The sequence below is a fragment of the Ambystoma mexicanum genome, chromosome 6p, assembly GCF_040938575.1.
Source record: "Ambystoma mexicanum isolate Mex_15411 chromosome 6p, UKY_AmexF1_1, whole genome shotgun sequence".
NCBI classification, from domain to species: Eukaryota; Metazoa; Chordata; class Amphibia; order Caudata; family Ambystomatidae; genus Ambystoma; species Ambystoma mexicanum.
This window is the reverse complement of record NC_090935.1, coordinates 298,415,202-298,443,065: the sequence shown is the minus strand read 5'-3', so window position 1 is coordinate 298,443,065 and position 27,864 is coordinate 298,415,202.

Genomic DNA, 27,864 nt, shown 5'->3' with positions numbered 1-27,864 from the left:
ACACTTTCTGTTGGTACTGGTGGCAAACAGATCCACTTGAGGGGTTCCCCAAAGGGCGAAGATCTCTTGAAGGACTTCCTGAGCTAGTTCCCACTCGTGGGAGACTGTGCCCTGCCTGCTCAGAGCGTCTGCCGTTATGTTCATCTCTCCGGCTACGTGGACTGCCGATAGAGAGATTCCTTCTTGAGTTGCCCAAAACCAGAGCTGCATTGCCTCTCTGCACAGTGGCAGTGATCCTACGCCTCCTCTTTTGTTGAGGTAGTGCATGGCCACTGTGTTGTCCGTCATTATCAGGACATTTTTCCCTTGTACAGATGGCAGAAAAGCTTTCAGCGCTAGTCTGATTGCTCTCAGCTCTAACAGGTTGATATGTAGTCTGGACTCCGATGGAGACCAACAACTGCTGATGGTCAAGTCATTGGTATGGGCTCCCCACCCCGTGAGTGAGGCATCTGTGACTACTGTTATCTCCGGCTATGGTTGCCAAAACAGTTCCCCCTTCAAGATGTTTTTCTGGCAGGCCCACCACTGAAGGTCTCGAGCCACCTTGTCTGGAATCTGAAGGAGGTCTGTCATTCTCCCTGAGAATTGCGACCACTGAGTTCTCAGTGCCCACTGAAGAGATCTCATTCTCAGGCGAGCCTCTGGCACAAGGAAGATGCAGGATGCCATGAGGCCTAGCAACCTCAAAAAGTCGAAGGCTGGGAGACGTTGGGCATTTTGAAACTTGGTGACCATCTGCAGAATATCTTGAGCCCTCACCTCTGGTGGCGAGGCTTTTCCCAGGGAAGTGTCCAGGACCGCTCCAATGAACTGGAGTCTCTGTGATAGTATCATCTGTGACTTCTTTAAATTGAGGGAGAAGCCCAGTTTGTGACGGAAGTGGCAGACATAATCTAGCTGGATCTGCGCTTATTCCGAAGATACAGCTCTGATCAGCCAATCGTCCAGGTAGGGGTAGACGTGGATCCCTTCCCTCCTTAGACTTGCAGCCACTACCGACATTAGCTTGGTGAAGAGTCTCAGGGCGGAGGTCAGCCCAAATGGCAGAATTCAAAATTGATAATGAGAGCTGCCAATTGCCAACCTCAGGTATTTCCTGTGTTTGAGATGGATTGGCACATGGAAATAAGCATCCTGGAGGTCCAGAGATACCAGCCAGTCCTGGAGCTGGAGGGCCTGAAGGATCTGTGAGAGAGTTACCATCTTGAACTTGTCCTTCCTGAGGAACTTGTTCAATTCTCTTAAGTCCAAGATAGGTCTCAGTCCTCCGTCTTTCTTCGGTACGAGAAAGTAGGGGGAGTACCAGCCCTTGTTCCTCTCCGCTACAGGTACCGGTTCTATGGCACCTTTCTCTAGCAGGTCTACAATTTCCTGCAAGAGGAGCGGATCTGGAACTTTCAGAGAGTTGTTCCCCGGTGGATGGCTCTGAGGGATGCGTAGAAAAGGCAGGCAGTAACCTTTGGCAACTGTCTCCAATGCCCAAGCATCTGACGTAATAGCCTGCTTTGCACATCTGAAGCAAAACCAGACTTTCGCAACCAAGCAAATCTCCTGTTTGTTGTACTTGCCGCCATGGCCCTGCTGATACTGTCAGAAGAATCGATGCCAGTCTGAAGGGATTCACACATTGCGTCCTTACCATCCTTAATGACGTTGAGAAACGCTTCCCTTTCTTCTCCCTCTGGGAGGCAGTCAGCCGCTGATGAAGCACACTCCCAAAGTGTGTGGCTGAACCTTGCGAGCGTACAAGTAGCACTGATGGATTTCAACGCCATGCTACATGCGGAAAATACTTTTTTGGCCATAGAGTCATATCTCTTATCATCCCTGTCCTGCGGAACAGTAGGGTAAGCCGATTTACTACCTGCTGAAGTAGCTGCCTGAACAACCAGACTCTCCAGAGTTGGGTGTTTGGATAAATATTCAGGGTCAGCAGAAGACACCCAATATTTAGCTGATAATTTCTTGCTAACTGCCGGGATTACCTCAGGTGTTTCCCAGTTTGCCAATATTCTCCTTTGTAATGCCGCATGAAATGGCACCACAGGATCCTCCTGCGGACCTTTAACCAAGATGTCTGTGAGGTCGTCTTGCTGAAAAGCAGGTGAGGGTGTGGACCATCCATAAACTCTATTATCCTTGCCATCAAGGTTCTATAAGGGGTTTCAGCATGTTCCCCTGGGTCTGGTGTGGCAAATTCCACTTCTGGGGAAGTGTCCAACCCACTTGCTTCCTTTAGGGTTTCATGGAGGTCTTTCAACCTACCTTCCTCAGAAGCAAATTCCTCTGGTGCAGGAGTTGCAGATCTCTGCAACTGAAAAGGTCTTTCCTGATCCGAATCCTCCCCTTCTTCATAAATAGAAGATAAGACCCTGGAGTGATCAGGTCTTGAAAATGGTATAAATCCCATTTCCAGAGCAGAAGGAGCTAAGTTTGTCATGATTGGCTGAGAAAACGTCGACGTCGTCGACGCAGACGTTAAAGGCTTCGAAGCCATCAAAGCCATCGAAAAAGGCATTGAGAAAGGTGGTAGAGGCCTTGATGAACTCGAGAGTATCGGGATTCTAGTCGAGGTTTTCGACGACAATCTCATGCTCGAGGCTCTGGGCATGGCCACTGGCTGTGAGGTGGCCGTGGGTTTATCCTTTGTCGGTGTCGACGTCGGTGTCGAAGACGGCGTTGACTCGACTGACCTAAGCGTCGAAGAACTCGACGCAACTTAGCCTTTACTCGAGGGTTTGTGACGCTCTCGAGTGGCTTCTTTCGCCGGGTACTGCGACTCGCGGCTTTTTGATTTTTCGGGTCTTTCACCAGGGGGATCACCCTCACCAGTCTTCGAGGGGGTCGAGGCCGCTTTCTCGAAGATGCTTAGCATCTTTTTCCTGAATTCCTGCCACTCAGCCTGAGAGCTATGTTTTTTGGGGCAGGAGACCCTTTTTGGGGAAACGGAAGAAGACGAAGACGAGGAAGGGGATCTTCGACATCTCTTTTTTGAATGCTTAGATCTCGAAGAGTGATGGGAACTGCTTCGAGACCTAGAACGAGAATGTCTTTTATGATGGCGAGGAGACGAATGTCTCGTCTCCGCCGAGGAAACTTTCGAAGAAGTTTTAACTGCCTTACCTCTCTCGAGCTTCCCCTTACGCTCCTTCAAGGCTTTTGCAGTCTTCGCACGCCGAACAATGGTGCTCGATTCCCAGGCACCACAAACAGATCCTGCGAGGATCCTTCAATGACATTTTCTTCCCACAGTCTCGCCATTTTTTGAAGCCGGACCGTGGAGTCGTCGGCTCGGGTGAGGAAGCCATCAAGTACGAGTTGGTATTCACAAGGAATATATTGATATATTCGACTGAAGAACTGAGCAACGATATTTCGAGGCCCCACAAAGCGTGGAAAAATGGAACTGAGCAACGGACGCTGCGCGAGTCTATTTATATGCGTGGTGACGTCGGCACCGATTCGGAGGCCGTCGAGGGACATCGGCTCGAGGGATGTCGAAGCGCAGCACCCTCTACTGAAAAAAAAAATTCTGAGGCCAGCAAGCTGGGAGATGATCTATCAAAGATAAGGAATACGTCGGAGGACACAATCCCTTCGAATGCAGATTGCAGTCTAGGGAAGTGATACATAGCCCACAAGAGCCACGGCCAGTTACCCATGCACATTCAGAGGAGTCCATCAATACCGTATCACAACCTCATCGAGTGAAGAAGCCACAACAAGGGCAGTTCCCGGATCAGGGGGGAGGGCAGTAAGGAGTGGGGGTGGGGATTTAGGGGGAGGACATCCCTCATGTTGATATTGTTATTGTTAAAAAAATGCAAATAAAAACTTATTGGGGAAAACAAAATGTGAAGAAAGCCTGGGGAGTGATCTCCCTCGTCTCAGTAAGCATATTGAGAGTAAAAATTGTGAAGAAAGCCAGGGGAGTGATGGAGTGATCTCACTCGTCTCAGAAAACACATTGAGAATAAGAATTGTGAAGAAAGCCTTGGGAATGATCTCCCTAGTCCCGTTAATTGCACTAAGGAGAAGAACAGTTTGTAAGAACGCTTGGAAGGAATCTCCTCCATTTCAATAACTGTTCTAACATTAACCAAAGTGCACAAAGCCTCGGTAGTAGTATCCCTAGTCTCAGTAAGTGGGACAAGATTGTTAAAATCAGAGATAAAGAGTGTGATGCATTCAAGTGAGCCCTCAGCGATGCCTGGTGGGAACTAGAAGGGCTCATAAGAACTATTGTTAAAAACAGATAGAAAAGCACTTTGATACACAGAACCAGGGGAAGGTACTAATTCTCCTGGGTTGCATTTGTTGAATCAAAGGTAAAGCTAAAGGCTGTAAAGGACTGTCAAGAGAAGGTTAAAGTTGTGGACAGTAGCAGAGGCAGCTTTTGTTGCCGGAGGTGGAGGGTGGAGAATAGGGCGCAAACGGGAGGCTGTGGGGCGCACTGCCACCACCCAGACTCGCCACTACATTGAGGTGGCAGTTTTTAAAGGTACCCCATTTTTCTGAGAAGAGAAGGAGGTAGAAGTAGGTTGCTGGGCTGTTATTAAGGTATCCCTAGTTATACTGTGAGAAGTGGTGGAAGGACCTTCCATAGATTGTAACATCAGGCTGGAGGGCATGGCTTTACTGCAGAGGTCATACATCTGCGAATGTTTCACAATTTTAGATAATAGTCGAAGATCACCCTCTGAAATACAGAGTAAGCAATAAAATAAAGGATGTTGAAATCAGGGGCTGACCATGTTGAGGAGCCAATTATGGAGGTACTGCAACCCTCGGTGCTGTGATTATACTAATAATTCTGAACGACGTATCACTAAAGTCTAGTGCTTGTGCATGTCAATGTGTCTCATGCCATTCCAGAGATGCTCAACCAGTTTTTGTTTTTGTTGTTTTCTTTGCATTCTGCAGCCTTGGATTTTTATTGGGGGAAGTAGAACTGCATTTCACAGAATGGAGAAAAAAACGCAGGACTGGAGCATCCTCTCTAAAATGACAATGGAAATGCTGTTAAAAATGCTAGTTACCCACTCTTGCAATGGAAAGGACCTCCCAAGCCCATCAGTCCACTATGGGTGTATACTCATTTGCACAGTGGCTGCTGTGATGAATCCTTCAGAGTCCTCGCAAAAACCCTGCCTAAAGTCTCCTCCCAGGTGGCCAGGGGATGGCAGCGCTACCTGATCCGAGACCCTGGGGGTGGTATTAGCCGGGTGGATCACCTGTAATGAGAAGGGGCACAAGGGAGTAGGAGGGCTAGGCCAGGAGAGACGCATGATTTGTCTCCCTTAGAGGGAGAGATTTTGATGATACCAGAATACCTTATGGCATGTTGTCAAAGTGAGACTTCCCTTTTCAAAACTACCCACTTTGGTAATAGTAAGTACTGTTATGATCAACATGAAAGTAATATATATATAAAGCAGAGCCTTAATACCATGGCTTCTGATAAATATCATTCCCCCTGTCTAAACCAATGATTAACCTCCCCAAAATCCTTCCCTAAAGCTCTGTTTACTGTTTACTAAATAGAGTGAATTAAATAAAATTAAAGATTGTATTTGTGATTAAAAAAGAAATCAGTACATTGGGGACTTCAAGTCCCACAATGCCCTAAGTACTTGGACGAGGAAGAGGGACTCAGAGGCACCAAACTGCAAGGTGCAGTCTAGTGGTTCTAATGACCGACACCTGAGCGGATCTTTGAACATATAAGGCCCCCCTGAGATACAGGCCATTAGAACAAGAAGGTGGAATAGCAGCAGATGTTATCAGCCGCAGTTGGAGAAGCAGAATACTGAAGACGCCAGAGCTGACCCTGTTGTGGAAATGGAGTTCGGTCCTGATAGGGTCTTCAGTATGGAACCCCTGAAGTGCAGAGGTCGCGCAGTGGGAAGCAGTATTCTGATATGCTGTCCCATGGTCCCGGTGGCTGGAGAGCACTCAAGTGCAGGAGGAGCAAACTAGTCTCCTTTTCCAAGCGGCTGAGGCTGTTGGACATTCAGGAGTCCACAGAAGAGGCAGTGGCAGCGGTTCTAGCGGACACGTGTGGAGATACCGATGGCTTTGCCTGTATTGGGTAACCCAGGAACTCTCCGTAGTGGAACGCTGACCGCTGACCGCTAGTGACTATTTTGAATACCAAACTAATGCAAGAAGGATACGTGGGCGATTAACTTAAAAGGAAAGCAAGGTTATAACTATTACTACCAAAAGGAAAAGGGGGTAATCTTCCAGCAAGATATAAACTCTCCTTGCCAAAGTAAAGAGGAGGCAATACTTTGGCAAACATATAGCATGCATTGGAAATGTAACAAGGGAACGACATTGCAGAAAGATTGTAACCAATTAGCCCAGAGTGTGGAAGGGGCCATAGTTAGGCCACCCACCACCAAGCATTGCCTAAGCCAAAGAAAGGCAAATGTGATAATAAAGAGACATTGGGCCTCATTACAAGTATGCCGGTCCAGAAAGAGCAGTGCCGGTAGCACCGTACCGGCACCGTTTTCTGGACGGCACATTCAGAGTTGCAAGTGTGGAAATACTGTCACCACAAAATGACACCCACAGTGCTACCGCACCCGGTAGAACTGTGACTGTAAACTGTGGAAAGAGTTGCCGGACGTGCCTGAATTACAGGCACGGCAGTATTACGGCACATTCAGAGTCCCGCCTACACAGAAACACTGCCATAAAAAGGCCGGTGGCACTGTGAACACTGCGCCTGTAATACCGGCACCCCAGACTAGGCGTTAAACAGTGTAGGTAAGCAGCAACAGGCTCCTGGTGTCCAAAATCAGAAAACTGCACGCCATTGACCACTGTGAATGTACAAAAGGACCACACCCACACCAACTCCCCCAAACCCCCAAAACAACCATGCTGGCAAACAGGCCAGAGGTGTCCGAAATTAATCCAGCTGGCAGAGACCATTGACCATTGGGAATGTACAAACACCCCATCCAACACAACCATGCTGGCATACAGGCCACAAGTGTACAAAATTAGCCCAGCTGCACACCATTGACCACTGGGAATGTACAAAAGGACCACACCCACACCCAACCCACCTCCCAACACAACCATGTTGGCTGTCCCTGTAGCAGCAATTGGGCTGAGGAACCTGCAAAGAGGGATTGAGCCTGAAGCAGCAGAGAGGCAGAGGAGGTGGCGTAGGCGCAGGAGGCGGCATAGGCGCAGGAGGCGAATGAGGAATCAGTTGGCCATGCCTAACATCAGTGTCCAGCAGGTAGCACCCTGCAGGCAGCCACCAATACCCTGCATCAGGGCCTTGCCCTGGAACCTGATCCCAAGCCAAATCTACACCTTGTACCGGCTTGACAGGGAGACCATAACATCAATAGTCACCCTCATTCATGACGACATTAGCAGTCTCATAAATATACGGACTGCAATCCTCTTCCCCCTTGTTGAAGGTAGTGTCGGTACTGCACTTCCTTGCAACCGGCACATACCAACACACCGTGGGTGAGCTGCATAGGCTGTCACAACCCTGTTTTTCAAGGGTCTTGTTCCAGGTACTGGATGCACTGCTGCACCATGTGGCAGACCACATCGCCCTATCCTGAAACCCTGCCAAGGTTAATGCCACCAAAGTGGCCTTCCATGCCCTCGCAGGCATGCCCAATTACATTGGTGTGTTAGATTGCACCCATGTGGAGTTGGTGGCAGACATGCCATTGAGGCAGTGTATAGAAACCGTAAACAATTCCACTCCCTCAATGTGCAGATGGTCTCTGATGCTGAACACCCCATCACCCATTGTTGCGCATGGGATCCACCCACAACTCAATGGTCTTGTGCAACTCCACGTTGCCAGGGTACATGGCATGGCACATCGGAAAGCGTACCTGGCTGTTGGGTGAGTAAAATGACCAATGCATGACCTCTGTGTAGTGGGGTGGGTGGGTAAATAGGCACTCACCAGAGTGCACCTGGCGGTTGGGTGAGTAGAATGACCAATGCACAACCTCTGTGTAATGGGGGTGGGTAAATAGGCACTCACAAGAGTGTACCTGGCTGTTGAGCAAGTTGAATAACCAATGCATGACCCCTGGGGAGGGGGTGAGGGTGAGTAGAAGAACAGTCAGCAGAGCATGTGGCAAATGCAACCTAACACAAATACATTGCATCCCTTATTCCAAAGGCATGGAACGCATGTACCAAACGGGCATATGGATCTCCCCCAATACCTATCAACTATAAGTCAAATGAGGCAACACAAAAGTACCACGTGTACCAGAATGCATCAGACAGCCTACAAAAGTGCCTGCTAAAAGACTGTGTACATCCCCCACCGCCTGCTTCACAGACCAGTCAAATTCATGCAAACCTACACGCCATCACGAGTGAACTCCACAGCATGTATCTAGTACACATGCCTACAAAACTGTTCAGCAAGCACTAGGTGCTCATTACAGGGCACACACCCACCTGAAACAATGCGCAATTCTGACAAAGAATGACAACCACATCCATGCTGCATCATGTGTGATGAACGAGAAACGTATCAAAGCACGCATGTCTATTTATCACAAATCGATGCACATCTGTGTGCCATCATGATACAAGTTGTACCTGTGATTGCAGACATGCAAATTGACATATGAGCACTCAGAAGATGTTGTGTAGCATGGTGAAGCAGGCAAAACACACAACATGAAAGAACAATGCAGTGGGATTGGGCATCAATATGTGAGAGACATCAAAGCCAACACGCACATGGGCCACATCCATAGGCCCGCTGGAAGCTCGAGCTTGCCCCTGCTGGGTTTGTGCCGTACACCACACACCTTACATGCACCTGGTTTACCGGTGCCACAGGGTCATTACATGTTTCTGTGACACAGGAAGCCAGGTGCCGGTATATTGCAAATGCCCCTAACCATTGAGTGCCAATGTAGATATGTAAATGGGTGGATTATCACTGTTGAAAAAGTAGCTGGTGCTCCCCTGAGCACACTGCCTACCGGGCCAGCAGCGCACAGCAGTTTCAGGCCTCTTGGATGCTGCGGGTGTGGTTGTCAGATTGTTAGCACCGTACAAGATACGAGGCTCCTAGTAGGCAGCCACACACCCTTGTTTCCTTACAAGCAAAAAAACATGTAGAAGCATTGAAGGCCACACCATTGTATGACTGCAGACAGTGAGCGTGCCAAACAGTCTCAGATCGAATGAGTGACCATACATTTGAAATGGTCATGGCATTCCATGTGACATTGCAAAAATCACTAGGGTCATCTGTGGCATGTGCTACGTCTTGTGCCAATTAAATGTGGGATGTGTATACATGCACACCTCACTGACATGAGATTGACACCACAATGATTCAATCCCCATTTTGTCACTCCCATGCAGGTGATGCCGGATACCCCCTCACGCCATGGCTGATGACACCCATTAGACGGACACAGAACATGCATGAAGAGGCCTACAACCATGCACATATCCGTACACGGGGCACTATTGAACGGACATTTGGACTACTCAAGGCAAGGTTCTGCTGCCTCAGCAGATCCGGCGGTGTACTGATGTATATCCCCATCAATGTTGGCAAGATTGTCCTGGCCTGTAAAATGTTGCACAATATGTGTATTAGATGCAACATTGCACTGCCCCCGGACATGGACCCTGCTGAGGAGAAGACTTGGGATGACGACAACGATGACAGGGTGTCATTGAGACCCCGGCGGGAGGCCATGGATGGTCAACATGCATGGGATGCACTGATAGACAACTTCGTTTGAACGCTACTCACAAGCAATTAATCATTTGAAAAGCAGGTGCACCATCAATACCCTCCCCAACTTAACCTCTCCCCTCCCACTCCCCAACTATGACTCCCTATGACTTACCCCCTCCCACTCCCAACTATGAACCCCACTCCACCTCCCCAACTTACTCTCCCCCTCTCATTTCCCATCTTATTCTACCATCCCTAACTAGTAACACGTGCAGCAAGTGTCCATGGTTCCGCCCCACTTGCGCCCACGCTTGGCGCCATGTGTGTGCTTGTGTGATGAGCCAGACAGGCACATGCATCTCCTCCTAGGGCTGGCTGCCTGGGAACTTGCAGGCGTGGAGCTGGTGGAGACCAAGAGTTTGTTTTCGCTGGCGATTCAGGTCATGCATGTCTGGAGGGCCAGTGCCAATAGTGGACGGTATGCTATTGCCCTCATGGACCCCCCCTGGCCAGAAGTACGGTGGCCCCAGCTGACCGCCCAATTGCACGGGCAAACCGCTTTCCAATGGCCTGGTACTTTCCCCTCATGAGGCAGGAATCTTCCAAGTGCTGCTGTACCAGGGCAGTGAGGGTGTCCTGATGCTCCTCCATGCCTCTGAGAAGCGCATTCATCTCACGGACAGAGCGGTAGGGTGAGCGCTGTGGGCTTGTTAGGCTCATGGGGCTGAATGTGCCCAACATATCTGGGGTGTGATCAGTGTCGTCCCCGTGTTGAGTCCTGGCTCTCCAGCTGCATCCCCATCACTGGTGTCAGTGGCATGGGAGTCAGGCTGCTGAGGTGGGGGTGGTGCACGTCCCCATGGCGTTCCACTTGTGTGGGCCTGTGGCACTTCGGATACTGCCAGGTGGTGTGTTGCAGCTGGGGGTGCCAGCACAGGGGCTGCCTGGGGCACAGGGGCTGCCTGTGTCACAGGGGCAGCTGGTGTAGCCGCCACAGGGGCTACCTGGGTCACAGGGCAGCTGGTGCAGCCGCCACAGGGGCTGCCTGGGTCACAGGGGCAGCTGGAGTATCAGCCGGGGCTGCGTGGTGCACGGTGGCAGTTGTCACGTGCTCACTGCCAGATGTGCTAGCACACGACGTTGAAAGGCATTGTGACGTAGCCATTGCAAGTCTGTTGGGCCTCGATGTATCAGCTTGGCCGCCTTCCTTGTCAGGTGATGTTTCTGTGGTTCAATGAAAGGCATGATGTCAGTGACCTGCCTGGCTAACAATTGTACAGCTACATGCAACATGGTGTTTGTGCGGAATTACTTTGTGGAGGCATGCATTGCTGCATTGTATGTCTAACTCATGCATGTGTTGTGTGGCCACAGCTGCAGGCACTGTGCAGGCGGCACATGAAACACAGCTGTGCTGGGACTGCTGACATGTACACCCACTTTTGGCTGTGGGTAGTGGAATGCCGGTCTGCCCATGTGCAGGTAGCTGGAATGTGTAGCAGTAGATGGCAGGGGCGTGCGTGCCTGGACTCGATGTGTGACCTTTTTGCATGCCCATGATGTGTGTGGGGCTTTCGTGGTAGGACTGGCAGGGTCATGTAACGGACATGCACTCCCCATCATTGGGTGGGTGGGTGGGTTCCCATTTGTACGTGCAGGTGAGTGCCTACCAGTGTGTGCTGTGATGGCAGTGGCAGCACGGCAGGCCCTCATGCAGTACTCGTGGCCAGGATGCACAGTGTCAGGATGCACAGGATGCACATATCAGTGTTCAGCATCTGAGAACACTGATAAACAACACATAGTCAGAGGCTGACTATGAGTTGTTTATCAGTGTTCTCAGATGCTGGTTATTGGGGGGGGGGGTCCTGGGTGCTTAGTAAACGCTGTACCCATTTTGGCCATGTAGGTGTGGATGGGTGTCCCTGCAAGGGGGCTGGGGGGTGTGATGCAGCGTGCAGGTGACACTGGGCCTCATTATGGATCCAGTGTTAACTCTGCCAGTGCTACTGGTGGGTTACTGCCGGACCCATTAACAATTACCAGTGCCTGACATCCTAGCGCCACTGGACTATTACAAGTCCAGGGGCCGGGAAGTCAGGCGCCGGAAATTTTTTTGATCCACATTCCCATGGAGTTCCATAAGAATCTACGGCAGTGGGTAGACGGAAGAAGCAGCAATGTTTTTGATGGTGCCAGTGCTTCCATGGCAACTCAGCATGCCAGGGCTGCAGCACCCGCCAGGGACAGGTCTGTTGGGTGCCACTGTAATGGGGCATCATCATGTGTGCCAGTGAACTTACAAGCACCCTTGTTTCGGTATACACAGTCATGTGTGGTGCCTTGTCATGTGGTTGGCTATGGGGCATGCATGGGAGGCAGGGCATGTGACTTGCTTTGCGCAACATTAACTATGTGGGGGGAATGGGAGTGCTGGGTTGGGTCGGGTGATGTGGCCAGTGCTATGGTTATTTCAGTGAAATGGTGGTACAGGGAGGTGGGGGGCCGGGTGGGCAGATGTGCGCTTCATATTTTGGCAGTTTCTGTACTCAGCATCCTCAACAGGTGTCCCAGCTCCCACCTCTGCTGCACTGACTCCCTCAATACCCTCCAAATGCAGCACACTGCTGCACTTCTCCTCCCACGGCAGCATCTTGATGGGTGAGGGTGGTCCGCCACCTGTAGCTGTGAAGTGCGTGCGGTGTGCTGCAAGAAGGTTGTGTGACCTCAGGTGCAGGTCGTCCCACCACTTATGGCAGTCTTTAACACTGCGTGGTGTCACCCCCACAGCAGTCACCTTCCGGGCAGCTTCTGCCCAGATTCCCTTCCTCCAGAGCTGCATGCTGCTGCGCTGGTCTGCTGAGAAAAGCTCCCCCGGCATTCTCTACAATGTGGTCTACCAGCATGTTCAGCCTCACCAAAGTGTGGCTTGCGCTGGCGGGTTTGGGGAATCCTGGCTGACATGCCCCTTGATATAGGCTCAGTCACTAAGAAGGGGTGGATCTCTTCAGGAACAGGGAGATTGCAGTGGATTTTGATTTTTGTAATGGCCGCTGAGCTCTTTCTGGTTCCGGCGATCACAATATTTTCGGTTCCGGTGTTTCTGGCTCAGTGTCTGCGGTGTCGCTACAACCGGCATGCACATGGCTGAGGCGGATACACTGCCAAAATTGGTCTCCACCTGTGTTACCGTGATGGCGATGGCACCGGTTCCGCAGATAGGGGGTGCTTGCGGCTGACAAGGCATAATCCAACCTTGTTTCTGGCGCCCCGCGGTGGTGGATCCGGTGCCACCACCATCACGGTAACACCAGATTTTATTCGCCAGACTCGTAATGAGGTCCATTGTAAAAAAAAACTTGAAATTCAAGGAAAAACCTTTAGTTGCTAGGACGTTAAGGTGAGAACGTAACGCAACCAAACCCCTGAAATTCAGCTAAAGTCACCTTAACTTCACGCTCTTGTTGCGCAGCCTATGACCACAATGATAACATCACAAATCACATCACTGATGACATCACTAATGACATTACAATAGTAACTGGCATTAGCCATTGCCTTCAGCCATGGTCAGTGTACATGTACAAATATATTTTAACTCATGAATGGGTACTAGTCATGGCCTTCAGTTATGGACAGTGGTCACAACCTTCACCCATGTGCACTGAATATTTTTAAACATTAACAGCCTAACAACCATAGATTTTGGCCTTTACCAGTGGATACAGCTTTCAACCGTGTCCACAGTATACTGGTCAGGCACTAGCAATGGACTGTAGCACAATACTGGCCAGTGGCCACAATCTTTGGCTGTGCCCACTATATATTCTAACATTATACATGGGCCACTAGCAATGGCATTTGACCTTGGGCAGTTTTTACATGTTTTGTCCATATCCACTGTATATTTTATTTTAAAATAATAAAATGCAATAAGTGATAGCCTTCGATCGTGCCCACTTTATATTATATACACTAACCACCCACTAGCTACAGTCTTCAACACAATACTAGCCAGTGGCCACGGTCTTTGGCTGTGCCGACTGTATTTTCTAACATATTAATGGGCACTAGCTATGCTCTTCAGCCATGGCCACTGACTACAGCTTTCAAAGTTGCCCACTGTATATAAAACAGTAATGGGCTACTAGGCATGGCTTTTAACCATACACATTGGTATTTTTTAACACTAACCGACCACTAGCTATGGCCTTTGGTGCTGGTCAGTGACCCCAGCCTTTGTCATGGCCAAGTCCACGGCCTAAATTGTTATTAAGGTAATTAAAGTTTTCATGTGCTAACTTATAAATGATGTTATGTCTAATTCCATTATTGATGTGATCAGTTATATACAATGTAATTAGCATTGTCATCGGTGATGGCATCAGTGATGTGATTTGTAATGTCATCAGTGTTCTCATAGAACATGCAATTAGTGATATCATCATTGTGGTCATTGGCTGCGCAACAGGGGCTGAAGTTATGGTGGATTAGTGGAATTTCAGGGGTTTTGTTGCATTAAGTTCTCACTGTAACTTCCCTGCAACTTAAATTGTTTCCTTGAAAAATAAATAATAATAATTATATATATATATATATATATATATATATATATATATATATATATATATATATATGTTACATGGCCACGGTAGTGGCCATGTAGTTATGGCTAAGTTGCTGTTTCCATAGGAAGAGCACTTTTTGGGCAGCTTATAACTCGGCTCCTCCTAGACGAATCCTGACCAACGTTTGCAAAAAAAGTATATGGGCCACTCTGAATTTATTTCCAAAGTTTGGTAAGGATTCGTCCAGGGGGGCCAAAATTATAGGTGGGTCCCAAAATGTCTTTTTTTCCCCATAGACTGAATGGGGCCAAAACTTTGCACACGGCTACAGGCCAAACCACTGGACGGATTGTCATAAATTTTTCGGCAGGGGCATGGGCTTGTTCCCCAAGGCGTGCTTTTGTAAATTCTGTGAGAAATCCTACTGTAGTTTCCTCTAAAACGATCAAAAAGTAGCACTCTAAGAATTTGTGATATCTATGTCCGCTCCGCGGTCCCGCTTCCCTGTTCGCTCAGTGGAGCATATTTCTATTGGCTAATCTATGGCATGCTGTACGGCAAGATGTTGCGCTTTCACCGATTGGTTCTGCCCAGCGTCAAGTGCGTAGCATTCTTTTGATACGGCCGCCATGGTCATTTAGTTTTTGTGTTGTATGCCGAAATCCCCGCAAACGAACCCTTTTGGAACACTGTATCGAAAGGTAAGCATTACTTATATGTGGCAGTAGAAAGTGAAACAGTGCTTTATTCTTGTTACCACTATCGTACCGTGCAGTGAAACGTGGTAGCCAATGTACGACAAGTCCTTACTGCGTCTTTGTAAGAAGCCACCACCAAAAGTACTGCGGTTAGACTGGCGTCCTATATTTTGGAATCTGAGGAAGCCACCTGCACGGTTTCGTAAACACAGCGCGTCTGCACGTGGTCGGGAGTAACGGTTCTCATTATGACTGTTGATATGTTGTTGCAAAATGAGAATGTATTTGCGTTCGGAGTGAAGGTCAGTTCATTTTATTTCATTTTTTCAGTAGGCGCTCAGTATGGCCGCACATGTACCAAACCTCATAAGGGTGAATTGTTTTTCGACCTTGACGTACAGGGAACGGAGACAGAAAGAATGTAGGGAGTCACAGTTTGTGAAACATTCCCTTTGATAAGTTGTGCTTCAAAAAGGTTGGTAAATATCAATTTCCGAGGACGTCTTCTTGCAAACAACTACTGTTTGACTGTGGAGGCAGAAATGGAGGCAGTGCATATCATGTAAGCTTATTTTTCAGGCCTGTACACCAAACTGCCATTATTTAGTCTGAAAAAAAAATTGATAACTAGTAATGCATTTGGAAGTTTGTGTGGCGTTGAAATTTCAGATTGCACATTACCGCCGTCTGTACGATGTCACTACAATTTCCACTATTACCTACGAAATTTAAGTGGCATCGATATTTTTTTACCTATTATGCAGATTGTACAGTGTCGCCGTTTGTAGGGAGTTAGTACATTTCCCCATATAACATTAATTGTTTATAGAAATGTTATGTGTTACATCTTACTTTTCCTCAAAGGCTTCGTATTGATAGATCTTTTTTGTCATTTTCCCTTCAGCTACTTCCTTCCGTATTGCAATTGTCATGGAATGCAGCATCCGATTGACGTTTTTTTAATCGTCAAGTGCATCTATTCGTCACCGGTTGTATGTGCGTCATCATTGAATGGGATGACCTCATCGGACCTCTATGTCCGTACGCAGTTGTAGCAGTAAGAAGCAACATACCATCCTTTCTGGTGTCATAGTTCGCAGACATTCACGTCGCCTTGTAAATCACTGTGACAGGAATACGCCTACTGTGTCAACAAGGCATAATTTCAGTGTGGTTAAACAACAACGTCACCATTGCTGCTAACATTATAAGTAACATACCATACTTTCCGATGGACTACATCACAGCGATTGACGCCGTCTTGTCAATGAATGTGAGAGGAAACCGACTACTGTGTCGCCACTGCATACTGTGTGTGTGATAAAAACTGTGGCGCCAACGCATGGTGACTGCGTGGGAAAACATCAACGTGACCGTCAAAATTAACATTTTCATTGTGCAACAGAGACACAAACTTACAATTTCTTTGCAACTGAGTAAAGGGTGATGATTTAGCGCTGTGCATTGTGAAATAAAAGTACCTTACTACTTTTTACATGTTAGTGTGTTTTTTACCCATTTCATGTTTCCCTTCACAATCTGCCATGCTACGTTGCAGGTTGTAGTATGTTCTTTAATAGGTGCCATATCACGGTACGTAAGTCTTTATGGAATCATTTGTTTACGCTGCCAAGGTATGTTATCCAAAACCACTTGTTTTGGCAACGTACGGCTCAGGGCCATCTATTATGCTTTCGTGCCGTTAGGGTACTTTCTGTTACCCAGATGCCCCAATTACCAAGAGCAGTTCTGCACGAAGACGCTATGTTGTCATATTTGGTATCTTTCTAAAAGTGGAAAAATTAGATCAGGTGCAGTGAAAGTATTTGCTGTACAGAAATGTTTCAAAATCAATGCTTACTCATACCTTCTCACTACACATTCCTTCACCCATTTCACCTTGTGGCACAACAATGTGTGCACAGGTCAGTGGTAATGGTGTTGCTTGCAATATTTCTGCCATTAGTGCACTTCACTTCAAAGGGTTTATTGTGATTTTGTCCACACATTAGAAGACTACGTCTTTGCATTCTGTACGCACATTTTTGCCAAACATATTCCCTTTATTTTCCACACATTTATGGAAAGGTCATTGCACACGAACAAACACCTTTGTGTTTTACATGTGGTAGTATTTTCATACTTCACAAGTGTCGTCATGTACATAAGAAATGAACGGTACGCCTTTCGTCGCTGTAGGTATGCTTACTGACCACAATGTCGGGGAGGTTAATACTGCCATTTACTGGTTGGGACAAAGCATTGCATTGCAGTCGCCATGTCCACCAGGCACTGGCTTTCTGTTAAAGATGTTGCTGATAATCACACATTTTAGAACAAATACAAATCTTCTTCGCCCACTACGGTCACACGTTTTCCTTTTTTACTTTCTGGCAGCTGTAATGGAAAGCGGCAAAAGACTTTCTATGCAACGGCCGCCTTCCCTTTCCATGGTGGCCATCTTGGAAAAGGATTTATTTTCTTCAAACAGGAACGCCGGAGGCATTCCGGTTGAAGATCAAACATCCTTTTTCTTGGTGCAATGGGTTAGTGCCGTAAAATCTGTATTGGTAATGGCATTCAGCCCCCATTTTTTTAGGGTGCAATGCGGTGTACTGATTCAAAGACCTCGGTATGCACTCTTGCTTCTATTGTGGTGCAAACTTGCCCTGTTGAGTTGTGAACGGGAATTGTTTCAGTTACAAGTTCGTACAACAATATACAATGTCCTTCCACACTATCAACGACTCACCCATATTATTGTGAAGTGTGTATGAGTTCTGCACCATGTGGCCATGATGTGCAACAGCATATGCTACTGTGCAATTCGTAGAAAGATGGGCAGTGAAGTCAAATGTTGCTTTACAGTATGCTTATGTGTTAATATTGGAATCCTTCTAAATACTCAATACAAATTTTGGCCAACTTATGTTATGAATCACTTACAGTACTGCCAACCTATGCAAATCATTCAAAAAACGTTCTTGGGTGTTAGTCTTAGCAATGCACGGTGGTGGTGCAAGTTATGGTTGCTTAGCTGACATAAAAGAAAGGGGCTAAAATGTGATGGCTTGAGTGATGGCATCAATGACATGTGCAGTGGCATCTTTTATGTTCGGGGTGGTAGTGGTAGCAGTGGAGAGTGCTGATGGGAAAAATGGGTGATTAGCCAACCATAACTCCCGAATTTCAGGGGTTTTTAGATTTTACTTGTAATCATAACGTCCTTTTTACAAAGTTTTTGTACAGAATGGCATAGGTTTTTAATAGGGCAACTTAACCATAACGTCCCTTTAACAAAGTTTTTTTTGTAGTGATATATATATATAATATATATATATATATATATATATATACATATATATATATATATATATATATATATATATATATATATATATATATATATATATATGTATATATATTGAGAAACCAATTTGGCTAAAAGATGGCGCTCTCCCTCATTCGGTGGCTGGTGCTAGAAAAACGAATTTAGCCAAATCCGTATATGTAAGGAAAACACACAGGCCCCTGAACGGTTGTAGCACTTCAAAAAACCGCTCTGGTAGGCATATGTAAAAAATAATATTCCAGCACACAAGACTTTAGCTATTCTAAAATGACAATTTATTTAGGCATAAAACAGCACAAATACAAAAACAGGGAGTAAGTAGTACATCCCTGTGACAGACACAAGGTGCTGCAAAGCACTCACCCCATGGGTGGATGTAAAGTCACGCGTTCCGCCTGAATGCTCAGGCTTCCTCAGACCTTCTAAAATCCAAATTCGGCTAACACATCTTAAAATAAAAAACCACTAGGCCATTCCAGAGCAACTCCGTGCGTCAAGCATCACGTGCCATTTGAGTCATATGACTACTAATCGAATAGAAGGGGTAGTCTCTTTGACACAATGACCTCCATGTTGGAATGGTCAAGCGTCTATACGGTCAATGTATAAAGGCATAATTACCATAGCATATCTAAATAGACATACTAGGACCAATGATAGGCTACTGCAGTGCAAGTCGCATAGAGGAGGTGCCCGGAACCGCTACTGGTCAAAACATTGTCAATGTAATCAGATGTGTAAAATCTACGCACAAGTGTGCTATGTATCATTCAGATGACTAACAGTGGCTCAAAAATGGCCACTCCCAGACATCCGCCCCCCCAATGGGGTGAGTGTTCCTCAGCCTAGAGACTGCGAACCAAGCATCAAAAATATCCTAAATATTAGAGTAAATACCCTATTGCGTTATGTATATACATCAAATTGTAGTTATCATCGTGTATCAGGCAAGTGCCTGTAGTCTAAATAAAGACCAGCTACAACTGAATAAGACATATATTCATATCTAACAAAGTGCAAGTGAACAATCAACCTTTCCTATGTCAGTGCCTCAATATAAACAGCAACAATTCTATTTAGACTGCTATGAAGCCGATATTTTGGATGTTCCTGTTTCGAAAAAACTTCTAGCAAAGAATAAAGCATGTAAACATTTGTTATAAAGCGCAAATTAGCAAACAACATTAATTGTTTCGGAACCCCTATATAAAACTCTAACTGCGCAATTTAGACACTTCTTACATAGTGCAAAAAAGCCAACAGTATTTCCTATATCAGTACCTCAGTGCAAATCGATAGCAGCTCAAAATAGATGAGAAACTATAAAGTGGCGAATATAAATGTACCCATTCATATCCCTATCAACAAGTGAATAACAATTATTCCATATAATCACAGTAGAATAAAGTGCAGTGCAATGAGTGAAACCACTACTGTTCCTGATATAGACACAAAAAGTCTTCTGTAGAAATTTCATAACTCATACAAGGAGTATAATGATGTTGTAAAACAGATGAGAGTATGAGACAATATAAAGTATCTACTTCTTGTTAACCCATTCAAGATTGCAAAAACACATAAAGTTCAGCATCCACATTCAATCCTTTAGGTTTCAAGGTGTCAAATTTGCATATGAGTGTGGCTTCCAACCGTCTCAATTTCAATTCACGGTTACCAAATCTTTTATTTGGAGGTACATGTGCCAACCCCGTGAAAGATAAAAATTGAACATCTCCATTGTGCTTTTCTTGAAAATGGCTTGTCAAGGGGTATGTTAGATCACCATTTTTTATGGCTCTGTAATGTTGTAAGATCCTCATCTTCAGGGGACCAATTGTAGAGCCTATATAGTGAAGACCACAGGCACAAGTGATGGCATATACAACATATTTGGTGATACAGGAAATTCTATGTTTGTATTTCCAACATTCACCGTTGGCACTCCTAAAAGGGACCATCGATACATGTTTACACAATTTACAATGGGCACATTTGAAAAAGCCAAAACTATTTCCATGACTTGTATGTATGATAGGTGCTGGCTTGGTTTTAACCATACTAGGAGATAACATAGTTTTGAGAGTAGGAGCCTTTCGATAAGTAACCTGCGGGAAATCGTCCAACACCAACCTAAGGTGAGGATCCATGAGCAGCACCTTCCAGTGTTTCTTCATAATCATTTTTATTTCTTTAGCATGATTATTAAACCCTGTAATAAGTCTAATCTTACTATCTTTAGCTTTGATTTTTCTATTTAACAGGGATTCTCTCGTAACTGAGGCTGCTTGAGTAAAACTTCTAGAGACGGCATTCTTGTCATAGCCTCGTTTAACAAATCTGTGACCAATATTTCTAGCCTCACTCATATAATCATGGTGATTACTACAGGCTCTTTTAGCTCGCAAAAATTCTCCATAAGGGATGGAGTCAATTAGAGCTTTCGGGTGATGACTCTTGGCGTGGAGAGTGGAATTAGAACTAGTGGGTTTTCTGTATAATTTAGATGTCAACTTGTCGTTAACTACCTGGAATTCTACGTCCAGAAATACCAATTTCTGTTGGCTGCTAACTACCGTTAATTCTAAGTTTAACATATTAGTATTGAGTATCTCGACATATTCAGAAAGTTCCGATTCTGTCCCATCCCATATGATAAACAAATCATCTATAAAACGGTACCAGACAATGACATGTTTAGTCCAATGTTCCAATTCCTCTGCCCACGCCTTGCGCATCTCCCACCAACCCATATAAAGGTTGGCGTACGTTGGAGCCATACAAGACCCCATTGCCGTTCCCCTTATTTGTTGATACAACTGGTCTTCATAGAGGAAATAGTTATGTTCCAGACAAAAAAGTAGCATATCTAATAACATCTGATTATGTTGTCGATAGCTGATAGATCTCCTTTCCAAAAATGATTGGCAAGCCTTCATGCCTGCTGCATGTTGAATCGATGTATATAAAGAAACTACATCAATGGATACTAAAAAATAGTTGGGCTCCCAATAGATATTTTCTACCTTGCCAAGCAGATCTGCTGTATCTCGTATATAGGAGCTCAAGCTCAAAACAAATGGCTGAAGAAAAAAGTCCAAATATTTCGATGTATTCTCTAACAAACTACCAATGGAAGAAACAATGGGACGACTTGGAGGGTTTATTAATGTTTTATGGATCTTAGGATTGAAATATATCAAGGGGGTCACCGGATTAGCATTTTTTAGAAAAAAGTATTCATCTCGATTGATGAGCTCTAAATCACTCCATTCCTTTAGTTTGCCAAGATATTCTAATTTGGTATCCAATAGTGTATCCATACTTATAGGTGTGTAGTTCATGTTATTACTCAATTGTCTCTTCGCTTCTAGCTCATAGTTGGCACTGTCCATCACGACTATCCCTCCTCCTTTATCTGAGGGTCGTATGACTATGGAAGAATCTTCTTTTAGTGTCTGAAGAGCCTGAAATTGCATATAGTTCAAGTTCCTATTTTTAGGGGAGAGATTGCTAGATAACTTCTTTAGATCTTTAATCACCAACTCTTCAAAGATATCTATGGGTCCACAAGTGATATTAGGGCAGAAAATGGACTGAGGTCGAAATTTAGTCGGACAGTTTAGATCAGTAGGGATCCCAAATGTGGTTTCAAACACTGAATTCTCTAACCTAATATCGTCCTCCATATTTGTTTCGCCCAATTCTTCCATGTCAGTTAAACATAAGAGGCTAGCCAAGTCTCTTTCCGATAGTATAGAAACCTCTTTGGTTGCCTCTTTCTTTTTAGAACCTGGATTGGCCTCAATTTTGGTTGCATGAAATTTAGTTAACTTCAACTTGCGGGTAAATTTATATAAGTCTACCCTAGTGGTGGTATAGTCAAATGCATGCGAGGGACTGAAAGAGAGACCAAGGGAGAGAACTGAGGTTTCATGATATGTTAGGCTTCTTTTAGAGATATTGAAGATTTTTAGTTGGAGGTCTTGTTGCCTCTGCTTTTCCCCTTCTGTTTCACTCCAGATCTCGTTGCCATCGGCGATTGATTGTCTGTGTTGAATCCCCCGCCTCGTCTTCCTCTGCCGCCTCTTATTGCTGCCCCTCTTCCTGGTCCTTTGTATTGGCCACGTCCTCTTTTCTCCGACTTGCTGTCCAAATGCATTAGTTTGAACTCCTCTAAAAAGTTTAATTTTTTTGAATATATCCCTTCTGTTTCCGATGAACTCAATTCAGAACTGCTAGGTTCTTCACTTAATGCAGCTAATACTGGCACATTGTTGGTTTCCATTTGTTGCAGCCTGATTTTGATGGGGTTATCAAATTTCTTGGCAAAAGTATAGATCCTCCCTTGTTCATAATCAATACGGTCTCGTTTGAATTTGTGTTGTTTCCTTGTTCTGATCTCTCCCTCATATCTTTCCAGATTTTCTTCCAAGCGCGACATTCGCCGCTTACATTCGTCACCATCTTCTGAAGAAAATAGTTGTTGTTCCATTATTTCGATATCTTTAAGAAGAGAGATTCTGTCTATTTTTGCATATTTCACCAAGCTCTCTATCATTTTAAAAGAGCAAGTGTTAGTATGGTCAGTCCATTCCTTAATCAATTCAGGATTCATGTCTTCGAACGTGGGGATCGTAAGGATTCTCAGTCCTCTTGGAATTCTTTGCACATCGAGATATGTTTGTAAAGTCATTGCCTCCCACCATTTCGATATTTCTTTTTTCTTTATTCTTTCAAGCTTGTCTAATTTCTGCTGTACTGTAAGACTGGCTGGAAGGCTGCTGTCCACCTCTGCTTCTGTTGTTATTGTTTCTTGGTTAAACATGATGCTGGCCGCAGCTCTCCTCTTGGCTTCGACCTGGTCTGTCATGGCAACGGGTTAAGCAAAGTTCTGACCCGTGCTAATCTAATGAAAGAGTGCTGTATGCCAGAAGTAGCTAAATAACCAAGCTAAATACTGCCAGACAGATCGACTAGCGTATTAATCCTCTCACTCCACTCGATCGTGGCTAAGAGGTGCTCGGTACGTCTCCCCCTGGTTAAAAAATTATGTATCGGTTGCGAGTCTTCCGTGTGTTAACCGTGTAAGGAAAACACTGAAACCCTCTTTTAGAGACGGGGGGCCACACCTTGACTAGTATAGGGTGCCAAACAAGGCATCTCCAAGAATCACCTTACTGATGTAAAAAGTCAAGGGAGGTGGCAGCCATAAACCAAAGATTGAGAAACCAATTTGGCTAAAAGATGGCGCTCTCCCTCATTCGGTGGCTGGTGCTAGAAAAACGAATTTAGTCTTGTGTGCTGGAATATTATTTTTTACATATGCCTACCAGAGCGGTTTTTTGAAGTGCTACAACCGTTCAGGGGCCTGTGTGTTTTCCTTACATATGTATATATATATATATATATATAACATGGACACGGTAGCATCCATGTAGTTATGGTTAAGTTGGTGTTTCCATAGGAAGAGCATTTTTTGGGTGGCTTATAACTTCGCTCCCTCTGGACGAATCCTCACCAAACTTTGCAAAAAGAGTATATGGCCCACTCTGAATTTCTCTGCAAAGTTTGGTGAGGATTCATCCAGGGGGGGAAAAGTTATAGGTGGGGTCCCAAAACTTGTGTTTTTTTCCTATAGACATAATGGGAAAAAACTTTGCGCACGGCCACAGGCCAAACCGCTGGACAGATTTACACCAAATTTGCGCGAGGAGCGGGGGCTTGGTCCCGAAAGCGTGCTTTTGCAAATTTGGTGTAAATCCGTCCAGTTGTTTTTTATAAAATGACCAAAACGTAAGGCAAAAAAATTAGTGATATCTGTGTTCGCTTCGCGGACGGACTTCCCTGTTCGCTCCGCGGACAGCACCCCGATTGGCCCATGGCCTTGCGTCATGTCCGCGGACATGCGATGTGTTCGCTGATTGGACGGCGAGGGGCGTGGAGCGCGTCAGATTTTCTGTGGCACCTGCCATCTTGTATTCGCCGTCGACCGCGTACAGCGCGGTGAAACGTGGATAAAAAATTGTATTTAGTGCCGTGTGTTGGTGTGTAAGAGTGTTTGGGGAGGGTGGGGGAGTATGAAATAGGTTCAATGTTTTGTTTTTTTATGTGCTAGACGTTTTTGTTGCGTTCGATTTGTCCGCGGAGAACACGGATGTTCTGACATTTTGTAAATAAACTAAATGGTGGGGTGTTTAGAGGACGGGGTATGTGTCATTTTTGTTCGCAAGGAAGGTAAAAATGAGCTATGAACACTCGCGGTGTACTTAATTGTTCGTAAATACGCAAACTGGGGGTGTCCTCAGGACGCTGTCCGTATTGTAATCTGTCTAGTTGAATGTGTTCTAAGAACACTCGCGGTGTCCCGAAATGGTTGCAATTACACAAAATGGGGGTGTTCTGAGAACGTTGTTTGTATTGTTCGTTGTCAGGGTGAAAGTGTTTTAAGACCACTCCTTTTGTCCGCTAATAGTACAATTTCCTATGGGCGTCAACTGACTTTTTGTCCACTAAAGAAACAATAAATCCGGCTGGTGTGCGCTGACATTATGTGATAATCCTATGACTGACGTTATTGACCTGGCTGACTTGCTTTTGCGACACTAAATCATATCTCCCACCCCTCAGCCTGATATTATCAAAGCATTCATATTCCCCGCCTCTCTCCGTGACGTTACAGGGTGCGTCATCAAACGCGCCCAGTCCTCTGCAGTCCTAAGTGACTTTACACAGAACCCGAAGACAACACATATTATGTCACAACACAGCGCGCCACAATTCGGAATATGAAACAGTGATTTAAAAGCAAACAGCAAGATTGTAAATTTTGTAAAGTACATTTATTTGACATCAAATGTTTAGAGAATATTCAGCAATTTGCATTTGTCTTTGTTGTCGATCCGCAAAAGTTCATGTTGAAGCACGCGATGTTCCTTTGCGGTACAGAGGGTGTTAGATCAGCTTACAACTCAGTGCGCCACAATTCGGAATATGAAACTGTGGTTTAAAAGTAAACAGCAGGATTGTACATTTGGTAAAGTACATTTATTTCACATGAAATGTTTAGTGAATATTCAGCGATTTGCTATTGTCTCTGCTGTCGATCAGCAAAAGTTTATTTTGAGCCACGCGTTGTTCCTTTGCGGTAGATAGGCTGTTGGTTTATGATAAAAGCAGTAAATGGTCGCTCTGATAATCGGAAGGTTGTCCAACAACGAGCCATTAGACCACCCTATTGGTTGGTATGTTGTTTGTAGCCGCTAGTACTGCGTAAGGGCATATTGGTCCTTGGCGATTGTCCCATAAAATGGTGAGGGTCATGAAGTTGCATATTTGGACCTGTACCTGGCAGTTGAATATCCCATCCGCTGGAGTCTGTAAATCGTGACATAGGCAAAATGGGGCCACATACCTGTTTTAAAAAACATAAATTAGTCTCACCAGCTGATCTTCATTAAAAATCATCATTTTATTTATTAGGGCGTGAAACTATTTGCTATCGAAGATAGTGCAACGTAGTATGTTAATAATAAAATAATATTTTCCTATTCATATAGCGCTAAGAACCGTGAGGTATCTAAGCGGTGCTTATTATTAAGCACGGTGTGTGGTGCTCATTTATCGACCACGGAAGGATGAAAGGCTGAGTTTGGCCTTGCCGGGATTCGAACTTGCGTTAGCAAGCTGTGCACGGATGTCAAAGCGAGCGTTGTACTCGCTGTGCCACTTGACAGGCTACAGTGAAGTGGCAAAGCGAGTAGAGTGCTTGACCGCCTATAGACCGGTTAAATTATTTCTATTAACCCACCCTGTGTTGTCTGCCTTTTTCAGAGCCCTCTGAACGACAGGGGATCAATTCGGCATTGATAGTGCGCAGTAGAAAACATTATGCCACTCTCAACGAACAAGTTCAATTTGAGCCGTCTTTAATGCTACGCTATTGTAATTATATTTGGTATAAAATAATCTAAAGGGTTACTTACAGTACAATTGCAATTTCCATTGTCTACGAGTAGTGCAGTCCCAAAATACGACTCTGCGTGTGCGAACGATCTTTTGCATAGTGATATAATATATAAAAGTGGTTTCGTTTCAGAAATTTCATCCTTATCTTCTCTTACGTTTTAGCAACACTCCTTCAAGAGAAGTCTTCCATCACAATCTCTATCTGTCAAGGTCAAAACACAATACAACCTTATAGTCCGCTTCGTGAGCCTCTCCGGGCCCGAGAAAAAAATGGAAGCAGCTGACCTTCACTGTGAACGAGCATAAATTCTTACTTTGCAACATTCTGTGTAAAGCCATCTGTGAGAAGTTGTTTTTTGCACGCCATGTTTGTATATTGTTTGCGTGATATTAAAACAAGTTTGTTTAAGGGACGTTATGGTTCTAAGTACAGCCGAAAGACCCCTGAAAATCACAAGTTATGGTAAGCTATGAAAAATAACTCGCACCACCACCGTGCACTGCTAAGACTAACACCCAGGACATCAAAGATGACATCGCAAATGTCATTGATGAAATCACTGATGACATCACATGTGTTTGTACTTTTCATGGAATTTGTGTACTAGGGATTTTTATTATAATGTTGCGAAAAAAGTGCCAAGGATATTGCAATAAATATCATACCGTTATTAGTGCTTTGAACGATGCATTGATATAAATAGCATTGTATTATGGGATTCTATCTAGTATACTGAGCTACTAATGGAGAAACATAGCATTGTGTGCAGAGTACAAGATGAAAGTATAATATTTGTAATGTTAATATGTTGAATAATGACATGATAACTGTCCTGAAATGTTCGAAAATTCACAAAATGGGGGTGTTATGAGGACGTTATTCGTATTGTGTGATTGCTTAGCTGTATGCAATGAGGGAATGGCACAGAGCGTAAAGTGGACGCCGTCCGCGGACACCGCGGCTGTTCGTGGACAGGGCGTGCTACATCCGGGTTTTTCCAGGAAATCCAACATGGAAAGAAGACTGTACGGATCAGCCAATCAGATGTCGAGGTTGTGGATTTGTGTTGAAAGAGACTGTGTGTGGTGAAGATGGCAGAAGTAGAGAAAGTCAGGGTGTTGGTGCTTGAAGATATGTTTGTGTATGGTTTACAACAGTACGCTCAATGCAGGCATGTTGCAAAGAACTTTGATGTGAAAGGAGTGGAGGTGGTGTGGAGCACTGTGCCTGATTGCAATGTACAGGGAATTGTACAAGTTTGTGAGGATATGACCACGATGAACAGTCCGCATGTGGTAGTTTTGCACTATGGTGCTTTCCATTTGGGCAACATCAGTGCCCCTACTTTGTTGGCTGATTTGGAACGCTTGGTTCAAGCCGTAATGAAGATCCTTCCCAAAGGCGAAAGTATTTTTTCTGGATTACTATGTAGGGCAATATGGGACAATAGTTCAGTTTTTTGTCCTCAGCAAAACATTGCTAGGTGTGCCATCAACCGAGGCATATGTGCCTTCATGCTTAGAGCTGGTATGTTCTTCTGTAATAATGAGAATATTGATGCC